The sequence below is a fragment of the Magnolia sinica genome, chromosome 18 (genome assembly GCF_029962835.1).
Source record: "Magnolia sinica isolate HGM2019 chromosome 18, MsV1, whole genome shotgun sequence".
NCBI classification, from domain to species: Eukaryota; Viridiplantae; Streptophyta; class Magnoliopsida; order Magnoliales; family Magnoliaceae; genus Magnolia; species Magnolia sinica.
The window spans coordinates 51405525-51428724 of record NC_080590.1 but is presented as its reverse complement, the minus strand read 5'-3'; the positions used below and the strand labels follow the sequence as shown (position 1 = coordinate 51428724).

The window sequence follows — 23200 nt, the reverse complement described above, 5'->3', positions numbered from 1 at the left end:
GCACTTCTTGCTTTAGGATGGCACTCACTTTCTCGGTCAAGAAGATATTTTTTTGAATACTCTGCCGTCGTTTGGTCGTGCATAAGTCTTTCAGGAATTTGGCATATGAAGGTATCTGTTTTACGACATCAAGTAGAGGAATGTTGACTTTCACTTGTTTCAACACCTCTAGGATATCCTGAGAGTTAGAGAGAGGTTTTGGTGCAACCAACCGTTGGAGAAATGAAGCAATTGGCTTTTCTAGAAGTTCCGGTTCTAATTTTTGTGGGGCTTTACTAGATCCATTATTGTTGTCCTCTTTTGGTTCTTGAGGCTTTTTGGGCTTAACCGGAAGGGTTTTATCAATGATCTTCCCATTCTTAAGAGTGGTGATGGATTTAGCGTGCCCCATTTAATTTAAAGAGCTGGGATCACTTATCTCGTATTGCGGTTTAAGATTGGGGAGCGGTTGTGCAAGAAGCATCCCCTTTTTTATAACCGTCATACGTGAATCCATCTTTTGCATAAAGTCTCGCATTGCCTGGGTCAGCTCTTGCATGAAATTTTAAACGGTTCTTCTTGAAGTTTTCCCTGATTTGGATTTTGATTGAAGAAACCTTGAGGGGTAGCAGTTTGTCCATTTCTCCAACTAAAGTTTGGATGATTTTTCCAACCAGGATTGTACGTATTAGATGTTGGTCCATTGAAAGGTCTTTGATAATTATTTACAGTATTGGATTGTTCATTCAACACTTCTCGAAAGGCGGGTATTGTAGGACAATTTTCAGTTGTATGAATGCTGCAATCACAGATGCCGCAAACACTTTCATTAACCTTATCCTTCTTTCCTTCTATGGCCTTAACTTTTCTTATGAGTGTAGTCACTTTACACTTGAGATCATCCTCTTCTTTCAAGAAATACAATCCACCTTTCTCCTTTAATTAAGTCGACCTAGACGTGGTGTTCGATTTTGGATAATAATCCCATGATTGTGTTTTTTCAGCAAGACTATCGAGGTAATCCCATACCTCGTCGACATTTTTATTAATGAATTCTCCATTACACATTGTCTCGACTATTTGGCGCATGGAAGATGTCAGTCCATCATAGAAAAAATTTGTAATGCGCCACGTTTTAAAGTCGTGTTGTGGGCATGAACTGACCAAATCCTTGAACCTTTCCCAACATTAGTAAAATGTTTCATCCTCCTTTTGGGTGAAGTTCATGATTGCTTTTCTAAGGGTAATCATCTTTTGATGTGGAAAGAATTTCTTTATAAATTCCCTTTGCATATCATTCCATGTGCCAATGGATTTAGGACGCAGTGAATGTAACCACGTCTTAGCCTTCTCTTTTAAGGAAAAAGGAAAGAGTCTCAGCCTGACTGTGTCCTCAGACACATTTTGAAAATATAAAGTGGCTCTGATCTCACCAAACTCTTTCAAATGTAGATATGGTTCTTCAGATTCAAGCCCATGGAACTTACGAAGGAGTTGGATAACCCCTGGCTTGATGTCCATATGTGCTGTATTTTCAGGAAAAATCATGCATGAGGGTGTACTCACCCCCGCTGGTTGTAAATAATCTCGTAAAGTACGTGGCGGGGGTGCTTGATGCATCTCATTCTCATCCTGAATGTCCTCCACCCTAGGTTGGGATAGAAAAGGTTGGTTTTCAGCCATCACTTCAATTAACTCAGGGGATTTCGAGTGGTGTCTAGTCCTGCGATGGATAGTCAAACCCTCAACCAATCCTCCTTCAGTCAAGAGACGTCGAGTGTTGTCACGGGCCCACTTGGGCATGAAACACTCGCAGCCCTCAATCAAATTCGAAACCTAATCCTAAGAAAGGAAAAGAAAATCCAGAAAGAAAGAGAGAGTTGGAAAGAAGTTACCAAATTGAAAGCCCTAAGTAACAACACCTGCAAAAGAAAACAAAACAAGTCAGTTTCTAAACAAAAATTCTATAAGTAGAAAATTAGGAAACAAAATTAGATTCTAAAAGAGTTAGAATTAGAAGGTTACTAAAAAAATAAAAATAGAAAGTTAATTTCTAAAAAGGGAAATAACTAACCTAGTTTCTAAAAACAAAAGAGGAAAGTTTCAAAAAATAAACTATTTCCTACAAATAGGGAAATACTAGAATTAGAAAATTTCTAAAATTCAAACCCTAATTTTAAAAGTAGAAGAAGTAGAGAAATTAGGAAAGAAGTACCAATTTAGAAACTTATGTCAAGATCCAACAAAACAGGAGAACAAGTTAGTTCTAGAAATCAAATAAAAAAATAAAACTAAAGTTAGTCAAATTCTAATCTTAAACTAATTCTAAACCTAATTAATTTCAGAGAATCGCAACCGTCAATCCCCGGCAATGGCGCCAAAAACTTGTTCACTCCCCAAGTATAGGGTTGTGATGTAGTAATAAACTCGGTGAGACCGAGGTCGAATCCCAAGGGACTGAAACCTGTACGTTATCTGAAACTAAGTAGAGCTAGAACTAGACTAAGATGAAATCTAAATCAAGTATATTTTGAGGAATAATGATGACATAGTAAACTAAAATATGTAGAATTCAAAGGTAGGAAACTAGGGATTCAGAGGATCCACTTGTAGAGATTAGGGAGATCTTATGCCTGCTTCAAGAATCATGGAAATTAAACTGAACTTCCTCTGATATAATTTTAAAGAGATGAAAGGTATATGAATTAGAATGGATTCCATCACAAACCATGCCCAGGAGACAAAGCAAACAACAGAATTAAACTAATTACCAACCAGTCAACAATGCATGAAGGTTAGGAAGGGTACCGTCATCCGACCATACCCATGAGACGATGGTGAACAACAGGGCTTCCTGACATCATAAACCTCAAAAGGAGGAAGAAATACTCAAGCCATCATAGATATATTGTAATTTCAGTCACAACAAACCATTAAAAAAACTGAAAGTATTCCTTTAAATTGAACTAAAATCAACGTCAGTCAGTCTAAACAAGAGGCACAAGCAACGTCTCTCCCATCAGACTACAAGCTTCACCTCTTAGCCCTAGCTAAGAGGTTTAGCTTAGCATGGTCATGCTAAAACCAAGAAAAAATATAAAAAATTAAAAAATAAAAACAAACATTACTGTCTTTCTCTTCTACGTGCAAGCCAGCTTCTCTGCGTGGAATCCTGCAAAAGTTCCTCCTGTTCTCCCTTCTATTTTCTTTCTTTTATAGAGGTAGGAAGGTCTGGTAGATGGTCTGCGCCGTGAGGAGTTACGCACTCCTCTTTACGCAGAACTGGAAACTGGATTTACGTAACTCTGTTTTACGCAGCAAAAACACATCCAACCTGTTGCATTTGAATTGAATCCATGACGTAGTTCTTCCATTCCCTGAGATCTGACGTCATAGGCACTGTTAAAATTGTCTTCTCCTCAATTTGGACGGTCTAGATCATAGATTCGACTGTGATCTTGCTCGCATAATCGCCCACAGCGGACCGGGCGGCGTCCGTATATAAGTTCGCACTCATCTGCGCACTTTCTTGCACTAAGACATTCGATGGGCCCATGATCAGCTTCAACAGAGAGATCCACTCCATCCATTACACTCGTGGCGAGAATTCGGTACGGGATGGTTGGTTTTAGCTATCCTTTGATGCGGCCCACTGAAGTAATCAGGCTGTAATTGCTTTGGACGCTGCAAAATGAACTTCTTCTGACCACTATAGCAGGTACGTGTGTGTGCCTGGGTGTACGAGATCCACGTGGTTTGGACCTTCTCGAGTTCCTCGAAAATATGGATGACTCGGATCGCCCCCGTGAGCCATGATGGTGGCCCACCGCAGATCAAACGGCGCCCCTGTTTCACGCCAGAAGAAACAAAAGTTTCCATTTTTGAATGAGAGTCGGTGGGGCCCATAAACAATGTCAAAAAGTAAATCCACTCCGTTCATTCGACTCATGGCGAAAAATCAATAAGAAATGTATACTTTTCCTTAATTTTAGTGCGGCCCACCGTATCAAATACTTCCACCGTCTATCCCGCGTTTGATCGTTATTTACACGTGTGTGCACGCATGGGAATAGGAGGAAACCTAGGCGGGGGTCCAGCCTCCCCTCTGGACGTGATGGACGGTCCCGATCTTGTAAACGGATGATGAGTGGGGTCCACTGGTGAAAATCGACGGATGATGGCAGGACACTGTCCTTTTTTTATTTGGAGAAGATGGAGTCGGTCAGCGTGTGCTGACCGACTTTGAGAATTTTGGTGCATGGCTAGTGCACTTGTCTACCGTGCACACATGATGTACATGAGGTCCCTAGAAGATGTTTGTGAGAAATCCACTCCGTCCATCTGCATTCTCATCTCATTTAACACGTTGATACCAATTTTTAAGCCTATCCAGATAGCAGGTGGGCCCCAAATCACTGATTTATGGGCTGATCTGTCCGTTGGGCCACCTTCAGAGGGATCCAATGGCTGAAATTTGACGTGTACGGTTAGTTTTTGGTCCTTGAGCCATGTATAAAGTTTCGAGCCAAATAGATGATGGAAACCCAGTGATCTTGCATTCTGGATGACTTTCAGGCCGCTTGAGTTTCAGTTTCTCGATTTTCACGGATCCCTGGCATATAATTCCGTCGATCTTAGTCCCCTGGAGTCCGTCCCTTGCCTTTAGTGTCATCAATGTTAAATCCATGCTTTAAGCTTCTTTTTCAGTCCATGCTCGTAAATACACTCTGCATCACAAACATGATTAAAGCGGGCCATTAAACGATATCATGTTCGTAAATCCAAGCAATAAGTGGGGTCTAATATGCAATATTTGACCCTCAACAACATTCACCTTAGATCTCCTTCAATCCAGCCATTAGAAGCCCATCTCCACCATTGAAGGAGCCTCATTGGAGCTTTGGAACACTAAGGAGGAAGAAGAAGGAAAGGTGGGTGCTTCTCTCTCTCTTTGTCTTTTCCCTTCTCTCTCTACTACTCTCTCTTTTTCTCCTTCCCATCTTGCGGCCCACCTTGATTGTATGGGTTTTATCCACGTTGCCCAGACCTTAGGGCGTGTTGCTATCCACCAACCAGTCCACCTTGCTGGACTGTTTGGATAGGCTTAGATAAAGGGAAACACAAAGATCAACTTGATCCAATGCTGGGTGGCCCACCTACGTGGACCCCTTTAATGCATGTATTTTATCCATGCCGTCCACCTAGTGGGCCCGCCGTGCTGCCGCCATAGGCCCTGCATGGCCGGCCAGCCATGCAGGGCTTTTTGGTGGGAAAACATAAATATCGGCTTGATTCTCAGCCGTGCAACCCACCTATGGGGATCCTACTGTGATGTGTCCCTTTTATATCCACCCTGGTCATCATCTGGCCATCCAAAGCTTGGCCAGATGGGCTGTGACCTGGGGGCGGGTTGATGTCCAGTAGCAGACGATGTCAAATATATATATATATATATATATATATATATATATATATATTAATTCGATTAAATGCTGGTGGGCCACACTGACGTGGACCCCACCTTGAGGAATGTATTGTACCCACATCGTCCATATACAACGAACTAGATCCAACACTTTCGTGGGCTGCACCACAGCAACAGTTGAACCGTCCACATGTTGGACCGCATGAAAGTAAAGCACGAGTATCAGCTTGATCCAAAAAATTCTGGTGGGCCACTCACGTGGACCCCACCTTGATGTATTTATTTGATCCACACTATCCATCCTATTTCCCAGCTTATTTTAGGCGTTGAGCCGAAAAATGGAGCTAATCCAAATCTCTAATAGGCCACACAATCAAAAGATCATTTCAGTAGTGATAAACTGTCAGGGCCCTTCGTGATTTTTTTTATACTTTAAAACATATCCAATATTGGGGTTATTGGACTTGTCCCGAGCCCTGGAACCTAACCGGCAGAGTGGATCGACCTAATGTGGGCCCCACCTATTAAAAGTCATGGAAAAAAATAATAGATGCTAGACGTTGCTGCTTCCAGCGTCCAGAGGACGCTGCAGCAAGCAGCATCCAGCTGCTTGAGATGGTTGGGTCCGTGGGACCCAGCAGTAGACCCCACCATGATGTATGTTAAACATCCACACCGTGCATTTGATGGGTCCCCTTTAGAATTTGAGACACCCCAAAAATCAGCCGTATATGGAACTCAGGTGGCCCACACCATCAAAAATCATGTGAAGACGTGCTAAATCATATAAAAGCACTTGCTGGGGTCCATTTGAGATTTGAATGCACTTAAAACTTGGTCTCACCCCTTAACCTAGTGGGACACGCATAATTGATGGGCTGGATTTGTGAACCACGGCTTGGTGGGACCAACAAATAATTATGAATGCTTCAATTGAGGGTAAACCTCTCAATTGTTGTGCATGGTGTGGCCCACACAAGCCACAGATTGACTTGATTTTAAGTCTCAGGGCCCACCGTGATGAATATGATTATATACACAATGCCCAACCATTTTTTTTTGACCTCTAAGGTCGTGGGCCCCCATTGCCATGACAAGTCCACCTTATATATGGGCCTAATTAGGTGTCCAGATTGCTGGACGTCCAGCAGGCTCAGATGGGCTGGACGTCCAGCCATCGAGCCCACCTTGTTGTATACATAATATGTACAGGTTACCATCCAATTTGCTTGACCATGGACTGACATGTAAGGCCCACTATGATGTATGTGATAAATGTAAACTGTTCATCCATGTTTAGGGCCGTGGGCCCCACTGTTTTGAGGGGCCCACCCTACGTATGTGCCCAATCATGGGCTACCTTATGCAGGCCCACCATGATGTATGAGTGTTACACACACTGTTCCTTTGTCCTTAGGGTCGTGGGCCCATGGTCTTGTGAGACCCACCATGAGATATATGTATATGCATGCTGCCCATCTATTTTCCTGAGCCATGGGCTGCTTTATGAGGCCCACTATGACGAATATGTTATATCCATTCTATTCATCCATTTGGGGGTAGTGGGCCACCTTGTGAGGCCCTGCCATATAAATAAGTAGTATGCACATGTTGTCCATCTGTTTACCAGATTGTGTATGGGCCGTGGACCCCATTATGAGTTGGATTCCATATTCCAATTAGGTCGTACCATATTCATGCTGGCCACCTTTGGTGAGGCCATTTATGATGTGCAAGGGCCCCATTTGTTGTATGATTGGCTGCCCATTGTACAGTTGTGAGGCCCACCTTGATGTGTGTATTGGAAACATACTATTTATCAGTTCCCTGGTCATGGGTTGCCTCATGAGGGCATATTATGATGTATGTGTTGCAAATGCTACCCATCTATTTTGTTGGATTTTATGGGCCGCCCCATGAGGGCCCAATATGATATATGTGACTAAATCCTTGCCGCCCACCCAACTTGCCTAGTTTTGGGCTGAATTGTAAAGCACACATTGGTGGATGTTCGTTACACCTTGGCTATTTAATTGGGGCATGTGGGTTGCCCATGAAGTCCAACATAATGCATGGGTAGGATGTTCTCCTTGGCCATGATGTTTTTGGGCCATAGGCTGCCCCTCATGTAGCCCATTTTGGTGTATTTAGGCCTTGGGCCATTACTTGGAGCCCAACATGGTGTGTAGAATATTGTGGATGATGCCCATTAATTTTCCAACTATTGTGTGGGCCATGGGTTATCTCATGAGAACCTTGTATGAGGCCCAACATGATATGTTTATGGCCCTTGAGAGAGGCCTAATATGATGTATTTATGACTCTTGTTGAGGCCCAATGCGATATATGCAAGGCCCATGTGATGAGGCCATTGTAATGTGTAAATCCACTATAATTATGTTTACCCAATCATTTTCTTGGTTAGTAATTGTAATGTGTAAATCCACTATAATTATGTTTGCCCAATCATTCTCTTGGTTAGTATAAGCCTTAGGCCCCCATCATGAGATAGATTCTATGGGCCATGCCTTGGGAGCAATGATGGTTAAATGTCTACATTGTAAGAGCAATGGTGGTTAAATGTCCATCTTGTGATCCTCCCTAGGGCCCATTGATTAGGCCTATTCTCATTCCCTCCTTAGTGCGCTAGCCTACACGGATGGGCCCCCACTATTATTACTATGATCCATCCCACCTTATTGGGCTATCCCAATTCTTTGGGTCCCCATTGATGTAGATTTAATTCCCTATGAATAATATGTGAAAAAATTTGGGTGTACAGTCTTCACCATAGGTTTGCTCCTTATAGGTAAGGACTTGATTCCCCTTCTTGGCGTTACTTTTAAATGGAAAAATCAAAAGCTGAAGGAATGAAAAGATGATCTGTGAGGCAAGTTTTGGTTATCATGAATCTTCTTATTGGTTACCAATGATATCCTGAAATAGAGAAGTGAATTTTAATGATGATAAGCTGAGATTACACTGTATGCTCATAGATCTCAATAATTAGAATTTTTTTCTAATTAATGGAATAATACTTTGAACTTGATTATGAAGTTTACCGTGCGCTTGAGTCTAGGAGAAAGAAATATCCAACATTCATGAATATGGAAATTCTCATATCCGGATTATTCTACAAAAATCACTCGAGTTTATAGAAATTGTTCTGTAATTCTCAGCTTACTTTTCGCATATTTTGCTCGGGACTAGCAAAATGCTTGTTGGGGGTTGTGTTGAGGGTCAAATATTGCATATCAGACCCAGTTATTGCATGGATTTACAATCATTGATACCGTTTAACAGCCTGATTTAATCGTGTTTGTGATGCAGAGTGTATTTACAAGCATGAACTGAAAAAGGGTGCTTAAACCATGAATTTAACGCTCTGATGACACCCAAGTCAAGGGACGGACTCCAGGGGACCAAGATCGATGGAATTACACACCAGGGATCCGAGGAAATGTGTGCTAGACGATGAGCATCAAAGTATCATCTCCTTTTGTCACTCACAGGCCTGTGGTGGTCACTTTTCTGCTAAAAAGACCACGGCCAAGATTTTGCAGTGTGGCTTTTACTGGCCCACTATGTTTAGGGACACTCACGAGTTTTGCAAAGCTTGTGAGCATTGTCAAAAATTGGGAGCGTTGTCCCATCGAAATATAATGCCTTTGAACCCCATTCTTATCATCGAGGCATTTGATTGCTGGGGCATCGATTTCATGGGGCCATTCCCCCAATCTTTTGAAAATTTATATATTTTGCTTGCCGTAGACTATGTCACTAAATGGGTCGAAGCGATTCCATGTCGAACTAATGACCATCGCATGGTCATTAAATTCCTGAAAGAAAACATCCTTTCCCGATTTGGAACGCCTCGAGCTATCATTAGTGATGGGGGCTCACACTTTTGTAATAGACCATTTGAGAGTTTAATGAAGAAATACGGTATCTCTCATAAGGTGAGCACCCCATACCACCCACAGACAAGCGGGTAAGTTGAGATTTCTAATAGGGAGATCAAACACATTTTGGAAAAAACAGTTAACCCTGACCGTAAGGATTGGTCAATTCGATTGATCGATGCCTTATGGGCGTACCGTACTGCTTTTAAAACCCCTATTGGAATGTCTCCCTTTAGACTTGTCTATGGGAAAGCTTGCCACTTGCCTGTGGAGTTGGAACATAGAGCCTACTGGGCGATCAAAAGTTTGAATTTCAATTTGGACAACGCTGGCTCACTACGCAAACTTCAATTGAATGAACTCGAAGAAATCCGGAATGATGCATACGAGAACTCGAGAATTTATAAGGACAAAATGAAGGCGTTTCATGACCAACGTATTCTATGGAAATCATTCACACCTGGTCAGAAAGTCCTTTTATATAATTCTCGGTTACATCTCTTTCCAGGTAAGCTTCGATCTCGTTGGGCTGGCCCCCACATTGTGGTCACTGCGTATCCTCATGGGGCCGTTGAGATAAGAGATCCAGACAATGGCAAGGAGTTTAAAGTAAATGGACATCGCTTAAAGCCATTTGTCGAGAAATTTGATTCAAAGGACATGTCCATACCTCTGACTGATCTTGTTTACCAGGATTGATCTCCTAGTCTGATGGAGGTATAGGTAGGTTTCCTGTTTTCATAGGAATAGGATAGTTTCCTTTATTCTGTTTTAGGATATACAGTGAACTTCGCGCTCCTGGGAGCCAACCCAGCTTTTCTTTCTGTTTCATTTTCCTAGTTAGTTAGTTCAATGTTTGTGGGTAACATTGCTGCAAACCCTCACGAGACTACAACTCGTCCACTAAGGGCAACCTAGGGGTTTAAAGGCTTATTGCATATGCTAAATGCAATCGAGAGTACCTGTGAAAGTGGTGTAGGTAGGATTTTATTTTTGTTATTTTTATTTTACTTCTGTTGGTTTCTCTCTTGTGTTGACCCACTCTTATGTAGATATTCTTGGAAAGCTTCTTGATTCTTTCGTCCAAGTACTATCTTTCCATCACTCCTCTTATATTTTCACTGTTCCATGTGCATTGTATGCTTATTTCTTTTACATTGAGGACAATGTAGATTTTAGGTTGGGGGTGGGAGATTAGGTTTCCTAATCACAATTTTTTGCTAAAAAAAGACCAAGAAAATGCTGATTAGGAAACCTAATCTCCCACCCCCAACCTAAAATCTACATTATCCTCAATGTAAAAGAAATAAGCATGCAATGCACATGGGACAGTGAAAATATAAGAGGAGTGATGGAAAGATAGTACCTGGACGAAAGAATCAAGAAGCTTTCCAAGAATATCTACGTAAGAGTGGGTCAGCACAAGAGAGAAACCAACAGAAGTAAAATAAAAATAACAAAAATAAAATCCTACCTACACCACTTTCGCAGGTACTCTCGATTGCATTTAGCATATGCAACAAGCCTTTAAACCCCTAGGTTGCCCCTAGTGGACGAGTTGTAGTCTCGTGAGGGTTTGCAGCAATGTTACCCACAAACATTGAACTAACTAACTAGGAAAATGAAACAGAAAGAAAAGCTGGGTTGGCTCCCAGGAGCGCGAAGTTCACCGTCTATCCTAAAACAGAATAAAGGAAACTATCCTATTCCTATGAAAACAGGAAACCTACCTATACCTCCATCAGATTAGGAGATCAATCCTGGTAAACAGGATCAGTCAGAGGTATGGACATGTCCTCTGAATCAAATTTCTCGACAAATGGCTTTAAGCGATGTCCATTTACTTTAAACTCCTTGCCATTGTCTGGATCTCTTATCTCAACGGCCCCATGAGGATACGCAGTGACCACAATGTAGGGGCCAGTCCAACGAGATCGAAGCTTACCTGGAAAGAGATGTAACCGAGAATTATATAAAAGGACTTTCTGACCAGGTGTGAATGATTTTCGTAGGATACGTTGGTCATGAAACGCCTTCATTCTGTCCTTATAAATTCTCGAGTTCTCGTATGCATCGTTCCGAATTTCTTCGAGTTCATTCAATTGAAGTTTGCGTAGTGAGCCAGCGTTGTCCAAATTGAAATTCAAACGTTTGATCGCCCAGTAGGCTCTATGTTCCAACTCCACAGGCAAGTGGCAAGCTTTCCCATAGACAAGTCTAAAGGGAGACATTCCAATAGGGGTTTTAAAAGCAATACGGTACGCCCATAAGGCATCGGTCAATCGAATTGACCAATCCTTACGGTCAGGGTTAACCGTTTTTTCCAAAATGTGTTTGATCTCCCTATTGGAAATCTCAACTTGCCCGCTTGTCTATGGGTGGTATGGGGTGCTCACCTTATGAGAGATACCGTATTTCTTCATTAAACTCTCAAATGGTCTATTGCAAAAGTGTGAGCCGCCATCACTAATGATAGCTCGAGGCGTTCCAAATCGGGAAAGGATGTTTTCTTTCAGGAATTTAATGACCGTGCGATGGTCATTAGTTCGACATGGAATCGCTTCGACCCATTTAGTAACATAGTCTACGGCAAGCAAAATATATAAATTCCCAAAAGATTGGGGGAATGGCCCCATGAAATCGATGCCCCAGCAATCAAATGCCTCGATGATAAGAATGAGATTCAAAGGCATCATATTTCGATGGGACAACGCTCCCAATTTTTGACAACGCTCACAAGCTTTGCAAAACTCGTGAGTGTCCCTAAACATAGTGGGCCAGTAAAAGCCACACTGCAAAATCTTGGTCGTGGTCTTTTTAGCAGAAAAGTGACCACCACAGGCCGGTGAGTGACAAAAGGAGATGATACTTTGATGCTCATCGTCTGGCACACATCTCCTCAGGATTTGGTCTGGGCAATATTTAAACAAATACGGATCATCCAAGAAAAAGTTACGTACCTTAGTGAAAAATTTCTTCTTATCTTACGCAGTCCAATGTGTCGGTATGGAACCTGTGGCAAGATAATTAGCAATATCAGCGAACCAAGGTGAATGGGAGACTCTAAACAATTGTTCATCGGGGAACATGTCATTGATATGTGTTGTTTCAAGGGAATCAGAGGGATTATGGCGAGAAAGATGGTCAGCCACTACGTTCTCTACTCTCTTTTTATCTTTTATCTCTAGGTCAAATTCCTGGAGTAGGAGGATCCATCGTATCAGGCGGGGCTTAGCATCATTCTTAGACAGAAGATACTTAACCGCTGCGTGATCAGTGTAAATAATGATCTTGGATCCAATCAAGTAGGACCTAAATTTATCCAAGGCGAACTCTACGGCTAAGAGTTCCTTTTCCGTAGTCGAGTAGTTCACTTAGGCAGGATTTAGAGTCTTACTTGCATAATGAATAACGTAGGGTTTCTTATCTTTTCTCTGGCCTAGAACTGCCCCAAGAGCATAATCAGATGCGTCGCACATAAGTTCAAAAGGAATGCTCCAGCCAGGTGGCTGTATGATGGGTGTACTAGTCAATATGCCCTTAAGCTTAGTGAAAGCTTCCTGACATAGTTCAGTCCACTCGTATGGCGCATCCTTTTGAAGTAGATTACATAGAGGATGAGAGATGAGACTAAAGTCCTTTATGAATCTTCTGTAAAATTCGGCGTGTCCTAGGAAGGATCGCACGTCCCTTATGTTCTTGGGTGGAGGTAGGTTAGAGATAAGATCGATCTTTGCCTTATCCACGGCCAGACGGATAGAGGAAGATGACGATATCTACGATATTAACATGATCGATACTTTCGTGGATGACAGGACACCCCTTACCTTATCCTCTGATCCTCTAGAGACGTGCCTAGCCCACTCCCATGAGTTTGATGATGACATAATTAGGGAGATGTGTGCCATGCTTGATGCGGTACCGGTACTTGAAGTTAACCGGTGGAGGCTACAATTTGAAGAGCTACCCCAAACTGATGAAGTGCCTCTACCGTCTAACCTCAAGCCACCGAAGCTTGACCTAAAACCTTTGCCCTCTGATTTAAAATATGCATACTTAGGTCAAGATGAGACATACCCGGTGGTGATTTCTGCCCACCTTGAGAAAGAACAAGAGAGTATGCTCATATCTACTCTCCTGGAGCATAAGGGAGCCCTTGGATGGACAATCGCGGACCTCGAGGGAATCGACCCCTCTATTTGTACTCACCGCATATATCTTGAGGATAATACGAAGACCGCTCAGCAACCACAACGTAGACTAAATCCAAACATGAAGGAAGTGGTTAAGGACGAGGTTCTTAAACTATTGGTTGTGGGTATCATATACCCTATAACTGATAGTCAATGGGTGAGTCCAACTCAGGTGGTTCCTAAGAAGTCCGGGATCACCATCGTAGCCAATGCCAATAATGAACTCGTGTCGACTAGAGTCACTACTGGTTGGAGGATGTGCATTGACTACAGAAAATTAAATACCGTCACGAGGAAAGACCACTTTCCTTTGCCCTTCATTGATCAGATCTTGGAAAGGTTAGCTGGTCATTCCTATTACAGTTTCCTTGACGGGTATTCGGGCTACAACCAGATAGAGATCGCCCCTGAAGATCAAGAAAAGACTACGTTTACATGTCCCTACGGCACCTTTGCTTACCGAAGGATGCCGTTTGGACTATGTAATGCCCCTGCCACCTTCCAGCGATGTATGATGAGCATATTTTCTGACATGGTGGGGCAATATTTAGAGGTCTTCATGGACGATTTCTCTGTCTTCGGTCCATCTTTCAGCGAGTGCTTGGAAAGCCTTAAATGCGTGCTGAAAAGATGTGAAGAAAAGAACTTGGTACTTAATTGGGAGAAGTGCCATTTCATGGTTCAGAAGGGAATTGTCCTTGGGCACATTATTTCATCCAAAGGAGTCGATATTCATTTCTAATGTCATATTCCCGAAAGACATACTCATGACACCATTCCTGCAATTGATAATTGCGTTTGAAGTGGTAAGGAATGGATGACCAAGAATGACGGGAATCTGAGTGCTTATGTTACCGATGGGTTCGGTATCCAGGATGATGAAATCAACTGGGTAGTAAAATCGATCAACCTAGACCAACACATCCTCAATTATCCCTCTTGGTATACGAACAGAGCGATCAGCAAGTTGTAGTGTGGTTAAGGTGGATTTTAATTCACCTAAGCCCAACTATTTATATACCGAGTAGGGGATAAGATTAACACTCGCTCCTAAGTCAAGAAGTGCGTGATCAATTCGATGGTCCCCAATTACACATGATATGGTTGGGCTACCGGGGTCTTTGAATTTTTGCGGCACATCTTGCTTTAGTATGGCACTCACTTTCTCAGTCAGGAAGATTTTCTTTTGAATATTTTGCCGTCTTTTGGTCGTACATAAGTCTTTCAGGAATTTGGCATATGAAGGTATTTGTTTCACGGCATCAAGTAGTGGAATGTTGACCTTCACTTGTTTCAACACATCTAGAATATCCTGAGAGTTAGAGAGCGATTTTGGTGCAACCAACCGTTTGGGAAATGGAGCAACCGGCTTTTCTTGAGGTTCCGGTTCTAACTCTGGTGGGGCATGGCTAGATCCATCTTCTTTATCCACTTCCGGGTCCTTAGGCTTTTCAGCCCTAACCGGAATGGTTTTGTTAATGATCTTTCCACTCCTAAGAGTGGTGATGGATTTAGCTTGCTCCATCTGATTTGAAGAGCTTGGGTCGCTAACTTCATATTGCGATTTAGGATTGGGAAGAGGTTGAGCTGGGAAGCTCCCCTTGTTCCCAATCGTATGTTCAGCCTTAAGTCCTTGTATTGCTTTTGTTAGGTCTTGGAAGGCCTGTAGCATACCCTGATTGAAAAGCTCTTGCTTTTGAAAATGTTTCAGAACCGAATCCTTTTGAGGTTTCTCTTGAGTTGGATTTTGATTTAGGTAACCTTGAGGTGTAGCGGTTTGTCCATTCCTCCAACTAAAGTTGGGATTTAGTTGGGATGATTTCTCCAGCCAGGATTGTATGTGTTAGAGGTGGGCCCACTGAAAGGTCTTTGGTAATTGCTTACAGCATTGGATTGCTCATTTAATACTTCTTAAAAGGCAGAGATAGTTGGACAGTTTTCAGTAGTATGAATGTTGCAACCACAGATGCTATAAACAATTTCCTTAGCCTTATCCTTCTTAAATTCCATGGCCTCGAGTTTCCTAGTGAGATTAGCTACCTTAGCATTAATATTATCGTCTTCTCTAAGGAGATACATTCCACCCCTTTCCTTGGAATGAGTCGGCCTAGACGTAGTACTAGGTCTAGGGGAGATGTCCCATGTTTGTGTGTTCTCAGCAAGTTTATCAAAGTAATCCCACACTTCATCGACTCCTTTATTCATAAACTCCTCATTACACATCGTCTCGACTAATTGGAGCATGGGAGATGTCAGTCCATCATAGAAAAAGTTCGTGATGCGCCACGTTTCAAAACCATGTTGTGGGCATGAACTGACAAGATCCTTGAACCGCTCCCAACATTGGAAGAATGTTTCATCTTCCCTTTGGGCGAAGTTCATGATCGACTTTCTTAGGGTGTTCGTCTTATGGTATGGAAAAAACTTCTTAATGAACTCCCTTGTCATGTCATTCCATCTGCCAATTGATCGAGGACGTAGTGAATGTAACCGCGTCTTGGCTTTCTCTTTCAAAGAAAAGGGAAAGAGTTTCAACCTGACGGTGTCATCAGACATGTTAAGAAAGCATAAGGTAGTTATGATCTCGTCAAATTCTTTTAAATATAAGTAAGGATTCTCTGACTCAAGCCCATGAAATTTAGGGAGGAGTTGGATCACCCCTGGCTTGATATCCATGTGTCCTTCATTCTCAGGAAAAACCATGCATGAGGGCGTACTCACCCCCGCCGGTTGTAAGTAATCTCTTAAGGTACGAGGCGGGGGTGCTTGATGCACCTCATTCTCATCCTGGAGATCTTCTACCCTAGATTGGGGTAGAAGAGGTTGATTTCCAGCCATATCCTTAATTAACTAAGGGGATTTCAAGCGGTGTCTAGTCCTACGATGGACAGTTAACCCCTCAACTAATCCTCCTTCAGTCAAGAGACGTCGAGTGTTGTCACGAGCCCACTTGGGCATGAAACACTCGCGGCCCTCAATCAAATTCTAAACCTAATCCTAAGAAGGGAAAAAAAATCTAAAAAGAGAAAGAGGGTTGGAAGGAAGTTACCAAATTGAAGTCCCTAAATTGAAACCTGCAAAATAGAACAAAACAAGTTAGTTTCTAAGAATAGCAAGCCTATTGAATTCTTAAGAAGAGAAATATAGAAATAAAAAGAAACAAGGAAGAATTCCTAAATTAGAAAGTAGAAATTTAGAAAGAGCATACCGAATTAGAAATTTCTAATAAGCCTACAAAACAGAAAAGTTAGTTTCTACACAGAAAGTCTTAAAATAGAAAATTTCTAAAAATAAAATAGGAAACAAAATTAGATTCTAAAAGAGTTAGAATTAGAAACTTACTAAAAAGGAATCCTAATCTAGAAATAGTAAGGAAGAGAGAAATTACCAATTTAGAAACCTATCTCAGAATCCTACAAAATAAGAAAGTTGGGTTAGTTTCTAAAAAAAGGAAAACTATCTGAAAATAGAAAGTTATTTAAATACAAAATTTCTAAAAATTAAAGAAAAACCTGGAATTAGAAAATTCTAAAATAAATCCTAAAAATCAGAAAAGTCCTAATCTTAAACTAATCCTAAAACCAGTTAACTTCAGGAAACGTAGCCGTCAGTCCCCGGCAACGGCGCCAAAAACTTGTTCACACCCCAAGTGCAGGGTTGTGATGTAGTAATAAACTCGGTAAGACCGAGGTCGAATCCACAGGGACTGAAACCTGTACGTTATCTGAAAATAACTAGATCTAGAACTAGGCTAAGATGAAATCTAAACCAATTGTGATTTGAGGAATAATGGTGAAATATTAATCTAAACTTAAAGAATTCAGAGAAAGGGAACTAGGGATTTAGAGGATCCACTTGTAGAGATCAGGGAGATCTTATGCCTGCTTCATGGATATTATACTGAACTTACTTGATATAGTTTTCAAGAGATGAAAGGTATAAGAATTAGGTATGATTCCATCACAAATCCATGCCTAAGAGACAAGGTAAACAACAGAACTTAGACCAATCCATAACCAACTAAAAGATGTATGAGTGTTAGGAAGGATTCCATCATCCAACCATGTCTATGAGACGATGGTGAACAACAAGGTTTCCGAACATCAAAATAAAAGGAAAGAAATTATTCAAGCCATCACAGATCTACTGTAATTTAAATCACAACAAACCATTAATGACTAAAAGAATTTCTTAAATCAAAACAAAGTCAATCAGTTCAATTCAATCAAACCTGTAGAAGCTCCCATCACGCCACAAGCTTCACCTCCTAGCCCTAGCTAAGGGATTTAGCCTAACATAATCATAGAAAAAAGAAGAAAAATAAAGAAAAAATACATAAAAATTCCAAACACTTCTCTCTCTGCCTCTCTCTCTCTATCTGACGTCCCCTATTCAAGCACACCCTCTTCTCTACGTTTGGAACTCTTTTTATAGCTTTTGGAGTGGTGGAAATCGGATTTGGGAAGCTATCGCACGAGCAGCGAAAGCCTTTTCGCAGCTGAGTTCGGGGCTTCATAACTCTCACGTTCCTTGCATTATTTCTGTAAAATCAGTGTCTCTTGGAAGTATTTTGGCTGGCCTACACGATGGACGGTTCAGATCTGCCATATGATCAAAGATGACGGGCCACAACTGCTTGAAAATTTTGATTTCGCGGACGTGCGTAGCCTTTCACATGTCCGGCGCTATCGTGATCAGTTGGCCCCACAGTGGTGTTTTCAAGAAAATCCACCCCGTCCATTAGATTGCCCTCGAAATTTTGGTCAAAAACAGATGGTTTTTCATGTCCATTGGCTCAGAATCAGAGAAGAAATCATTCAAACATCAATTTGAACGTTGCAGGTCAGTCCACTTATGGCCTCTGTATCGCACACGTGTGCTTGCATGGGTCCAAAATTTCAGCATGGGTTTGAAGAATTCATGGCCCTCTACAAGATGGACGGCTTGGATCATCAGTATGTATACTCTGTGGGGCCCACTAGCGTCCGTCCGTTTCATTAGCTTAAAACGGCAGTTGCCGTTTTAGGAAGAAGGTGCGGGTCAGCGCTGCTGACCCGCCTAAGTTGGTTCGATGCACCGCGGCACGTGTGTACCTCATGTACACACGTTGTATATACGGGGCCCACTGTAATGTATATGTAAGATCCGATCCATCCATTTGTTTCCTCATCTTATTTAAACCGCCGAGACCAAAGTTGAGACAGTTCCAGATATCAGGCGGGCCCAGAATCAACGGTTTATGGGCTGATCTGTCAGTTGGGGTACTTCCATAGTGATCCGAGGGCTGAAATTTGATATTACGGTTAATTTACGGCCCTCAGGCCATGTATAAAGTTTTGAGCCAATCAGATGGCGAGAACTATGTGATCTTGCATTTTTCACCAATTTCGGGCCTCTTTAACGTGAATGGCTTGATTTCCTCGGATCCCTGGTGTGTAATTCCATCGATCTTGTTCCCTTGGAGTCCGTCCCTTGCCTTGGGTGTCATCAGAGCATTAAATTCATGGTTTAAACACCCTTTTTCAGTTCATGCTTGTAAATACACTCTGCATCACAAACACGATTAAATCAGGCTGTTAAACGGTATCAATGATTGTAAATCCATGCAATAACTGGGTCTGATATGCAATATTTGACCCTCAACAGTACCCAAACCTGGAAGCCCATCATTAGGCCTATGAGTAGGCCATCTAGATCTACCCTTGTTATAAGGCCAGTACATCATCACTGTAGGTGGTAGGATCGGTGGTATCATATTTGGTATACCCACTGTTGAGGACCGATCATCATGTTATGAATTAGATCTCCTGTCCTTCTAGGGACCCCACCGTATATAGGTCGATCATTGATTTCAACTATGTTAGTATACGGATTGGGCATGTGTTAACATAGCATTATGTTTATATGAGGCCCGTCGAGATCGTACGAGGCTCATTGTGATTGTGTGAGGTCTATTGTGATGGTATGAGTCCCATTGCTTGGGTGAAGACCATTGTGTTGTGATGATGTGAGGCCCATTGCGATGCATGAAGACCATTGTGTTGTGATGGTATGAGGTCTATTACAAATATATGAGGCCCATTACACGAGGCCCATTGTAATTACTTGAGGCTTATCATAACCATGTGAGGCCCATAGTGTTTATCAGAGGCTTATTGCGATTATATGGGGCCCATTGTGTTTGAATGAGGCCCATTGTGTGTGTATGAGGTCCATTGAGGTTGTATGAGGCTCATTGTGATTGTATGAGGCCTATGGCACGAGACTTGATGTGATTGTGTGAGGCCCATTATGACTAGATGAGGCCCATTGTGATGTGAGAGGCCCATTGTGATTGTGTGATTGATCATTATTAAATTCAATAATCATGCATAGCTTCATGTTTCATGCCATACGCGTTATATGTGTGCGTGTTATGAGGAGTGATCATAACATATGCCATTGGGCGGATTATTACATGACTAGACGATATGACACATATACCTCAGCATTTTGTAATATGAACACTGTACGCCCTAATGACATCAGGGCCATGGCCTCCCTACGCATGACGTGGATGGCCATTTGGGACACTAGAAATGTTGTTTGAGCATTTAGGGCAAGTAGGATGTCCTTGGGTGAAAGCCCCTAAACCTCTATAGTACTAGGAGACACTCCAACGTCGAGACCGAGTGGAAAACATGAGCCCAAGTACCTTTATCTTTAGGCCGCATCTCCCACTATAGCATGGTCGGTTGGGAGGGGGTATGGCCTTACCCACTTGAATGAGGGGGCATAGTTAGGCTGAGTTTGACTAGCTCGTAAATGGGTCCACTACCGCCGATCCTTGTTAGCGATTGGCTGACCACGGGTGGGTAGTGAGGTCTCTTACACTCGCTAGGCTGTGCGGCTTGGAGAGTGATAGTCAGAATGTAGTGTATTTGACTCTGATGATTTCCCAGAGAGTAACTGTATTGATATGTGGACTTGATATAAGGGCTGGCATGATTGCATTGCATATTGCATATGGTCGATAGCATTCATGCCTTGTGTCATATAACCTTCGTATGACTGACAGCATTGTACTAAATCCAAGTGATAATTCCAGAGATGTTCGGTACTAGTATTATGACACCCCATCACTATTGCACATGGGGGCAGGCACACGTGGGCAGACGCTGATGTGGGCGGGGCCTAAGGGCCTGGGCGAGCTACCAGTAGTTGACAGGCTACTGTGCTGGCAGGTTACCGTGCATACAGTAAGGCGGAACCATGTCCTACATCGGACACTATGGCGGTGACATGTGGGCTTACTAGTAGGAGTTGCATACTTAGCTCTTGATCCATTTATTCATTCATTCACTATACACTCGAGTTGGTGATGCACAACCAAATCATTATGTGTATCTTCATAATGATCTGGATTTCGGTTGGGCGCGTGACCAACCTGAGATCAGGAGTTTATCACATTGAGTTTAGCTATCCAAATTTAGGTATGGGACTGGTTTAGATAGAAGTCCTTTGTGATGGACCCCCATCGTTTGTGATATTACGAGTTATCCTCCCGATCCCACACTACAGCTTGGTCATCCGCATTACATACTCTAATATCATATGATCTATCCTTAACACATAACATTTAATTTACTATGTTTTTGCATGGCCTAGATGAGGTCGATGGTATTCGTGGCTCATTGGGTGTTGCATATTGTATAGTATTCTCGGTGATTAATATTTGGCTTACTATGTTTCTGCATTTGCATAGTTGATCTATATTACTTTCTTAGTTCATGGCACTGGCTTATTATGTATTTGCATTGCATATCTTGGATATTGTTGTAATATTTCTACAGACTTGCTAGTACTTTCGCTTACTTTGATATCTGTGTGCTTGGCACTTATCTTGCACACATACTTACACCACCCTCTAAGCTTTCTATAAGCTTATGCACGATAGATGTGTGCAGGCGATGCTTGGGAAGTTGTAGCTGAGCAAGAGTAGGAGCGTGCGATCGAGCTTTGTGGAGATTCTTTTATATACATGTATTGCCTTTCAACATTGTAATCAACGATTTATTATTAGTGGATATATGATGATGATGTTGCCATTATGAATTGGGTACACTTGTGGTTATACTAAAAAAAAATTCACTTACAAATCCTTCTTGTAGGATCCTAGGATCGGAATCTGGCGTATAGGTGCTGCGAGCCGAGAATGGGGTACTATGGAGGCTGTCGATGCCAGATTCGGCGATCGGGAACTCTATGAGCCTGGTTTTCAAGTTCGGGGTGTGACAGACGCACTGCATCGATCTTTGAGAGGTCCACAACAACTCCCTCCCTCGTCACCACGTGACCGAGGAACTTCACCTCCTCCTATCAGAACTCGCACTTCTTCAGCTTCGCATACAACTGGTGTGCACGAAGGGTCTGCAAGGTAACCTCTAGATGTTGTACATGCTACTCACGGGTCCTCAAATAAATCATGATGTCATCGATGAAGACCACAACAAACTAATCTAGATATGAGCGGAAGACCTCGTTCATCAACTGCATGAATACTGCGGGTGCATAGGTCAGTCCGAAGGACATAACCTGGAACTCAAAATGACCGTAGCGCATCCTGAAAGCCATCTTCGGGATGTCCACCTCTCGGACCCGAATCTGATGATAACTGAAACACAGGTCAATCTTCGAAAAGAACTGCGCACCCTGCAGCTGATCAAATAAATCGTCAATCCTCGGGAGCATATACTTGTTCTTGATCGTGACCCGGTTGAGCTCGCGGTAATCCACGCAGAGCCTCAATGAGCCATCCTTCTTCTTCACAAAGAGTACTGGCACTCTCCACGATGAACTGCTTGGACGGATAAAGCCTAATTTGCGTAAGTTGTCCAACTGCTTCTGCAGTTCCCACAACTCTAACAGTATCATACGATACGAGGCTTTGAAAATAGGTGCATTACTGGGCACGAGATCAATCTGAAACTCAGTGTGTCAGCGAGGCGATAATCCCGGAATCTCCTGAAACATATCGAGAAAATTGTAAACCACAAGCAACTGGTCGATGCTCACTACTATGGGCTCCTCTATGGTACACGACATCAAACAAGACAACGATTCTTCTCTGGGCTCGACAATGAACTGGAACTGCAGCAAGCTAGGTATATAGAACGTGACTGCCCTCGTGGAGTAGTCCAATATGGCGTGATACTCGGCGATCCAATTCATGCCCAAGATGAAGTCAAACTTAGACATCGGCAATGCAAACAGATCGGCAGGCAAAAAGATATCCCTAACTAGAACAGGGCAAGACAAGCAAGATCGGCCCAACACTACAGTCTTCCCCAAGGGAGTCGATAATGACAAGCCCTCACAAGCAGACTCTAACGACAAACCAGTCGATCGGTAAAAACTCTCGGCCACAAAGGAATGCGATGCACCAAAACCAAACAACACACGTGCAATGCATGAGGAGACTGAAAGTATACCTTCGATGACCCCTTCAGATGACTGCAGATCTTGTTGAGCTATGTAGAACCTAGCCTGATCTGACTGGGGAGGTTCCCCTCCCTTCTGAGCGTGTTGTTGCTACTGTAGTAGCTGAGGCGGTCGAAACTGCTACCTTAGAGGTTGGTGCTAATGCTTCTGCTAAGGGGGCCTCGGTGGTGGGGGCTGCTGTCGCTGCTACTGTGGGGGTCTCTGTTGCCGCTGTGGTGGAG

The 23200-nt window shown here is 42.6% G+C and overlaps 2 non-coding genes across 2 annotated transcripts; both read left to right on the top strand.

Annotated features, from left to right (window-relative positions):
* Window positions 1-1117: 1117 nt before the first annotated feature.
* Window positions 1118-1224, top strand: LOC131234140 (small nucleolar RNA R71). The gene has a single exon (XR_009165549.1). It is a non-coding gene; the product is annotated as a small nucleolar RNA R71 (small nucleolar RNA).
* Window positions 1225-15792: 14568 nt separating this feature from the next.
* LOC131234178 (small nucleolar RNA R71) lies at window positions 15793-15899 on the top strand. The gene has a single exon (XR_009165587.1). It is a non-coding gene; the product is annotated as a small nucleolar RNA R71 (small nucleolar RNA).
* Window positions 15900-23200: the final 7301 nt, after the last annotated feature.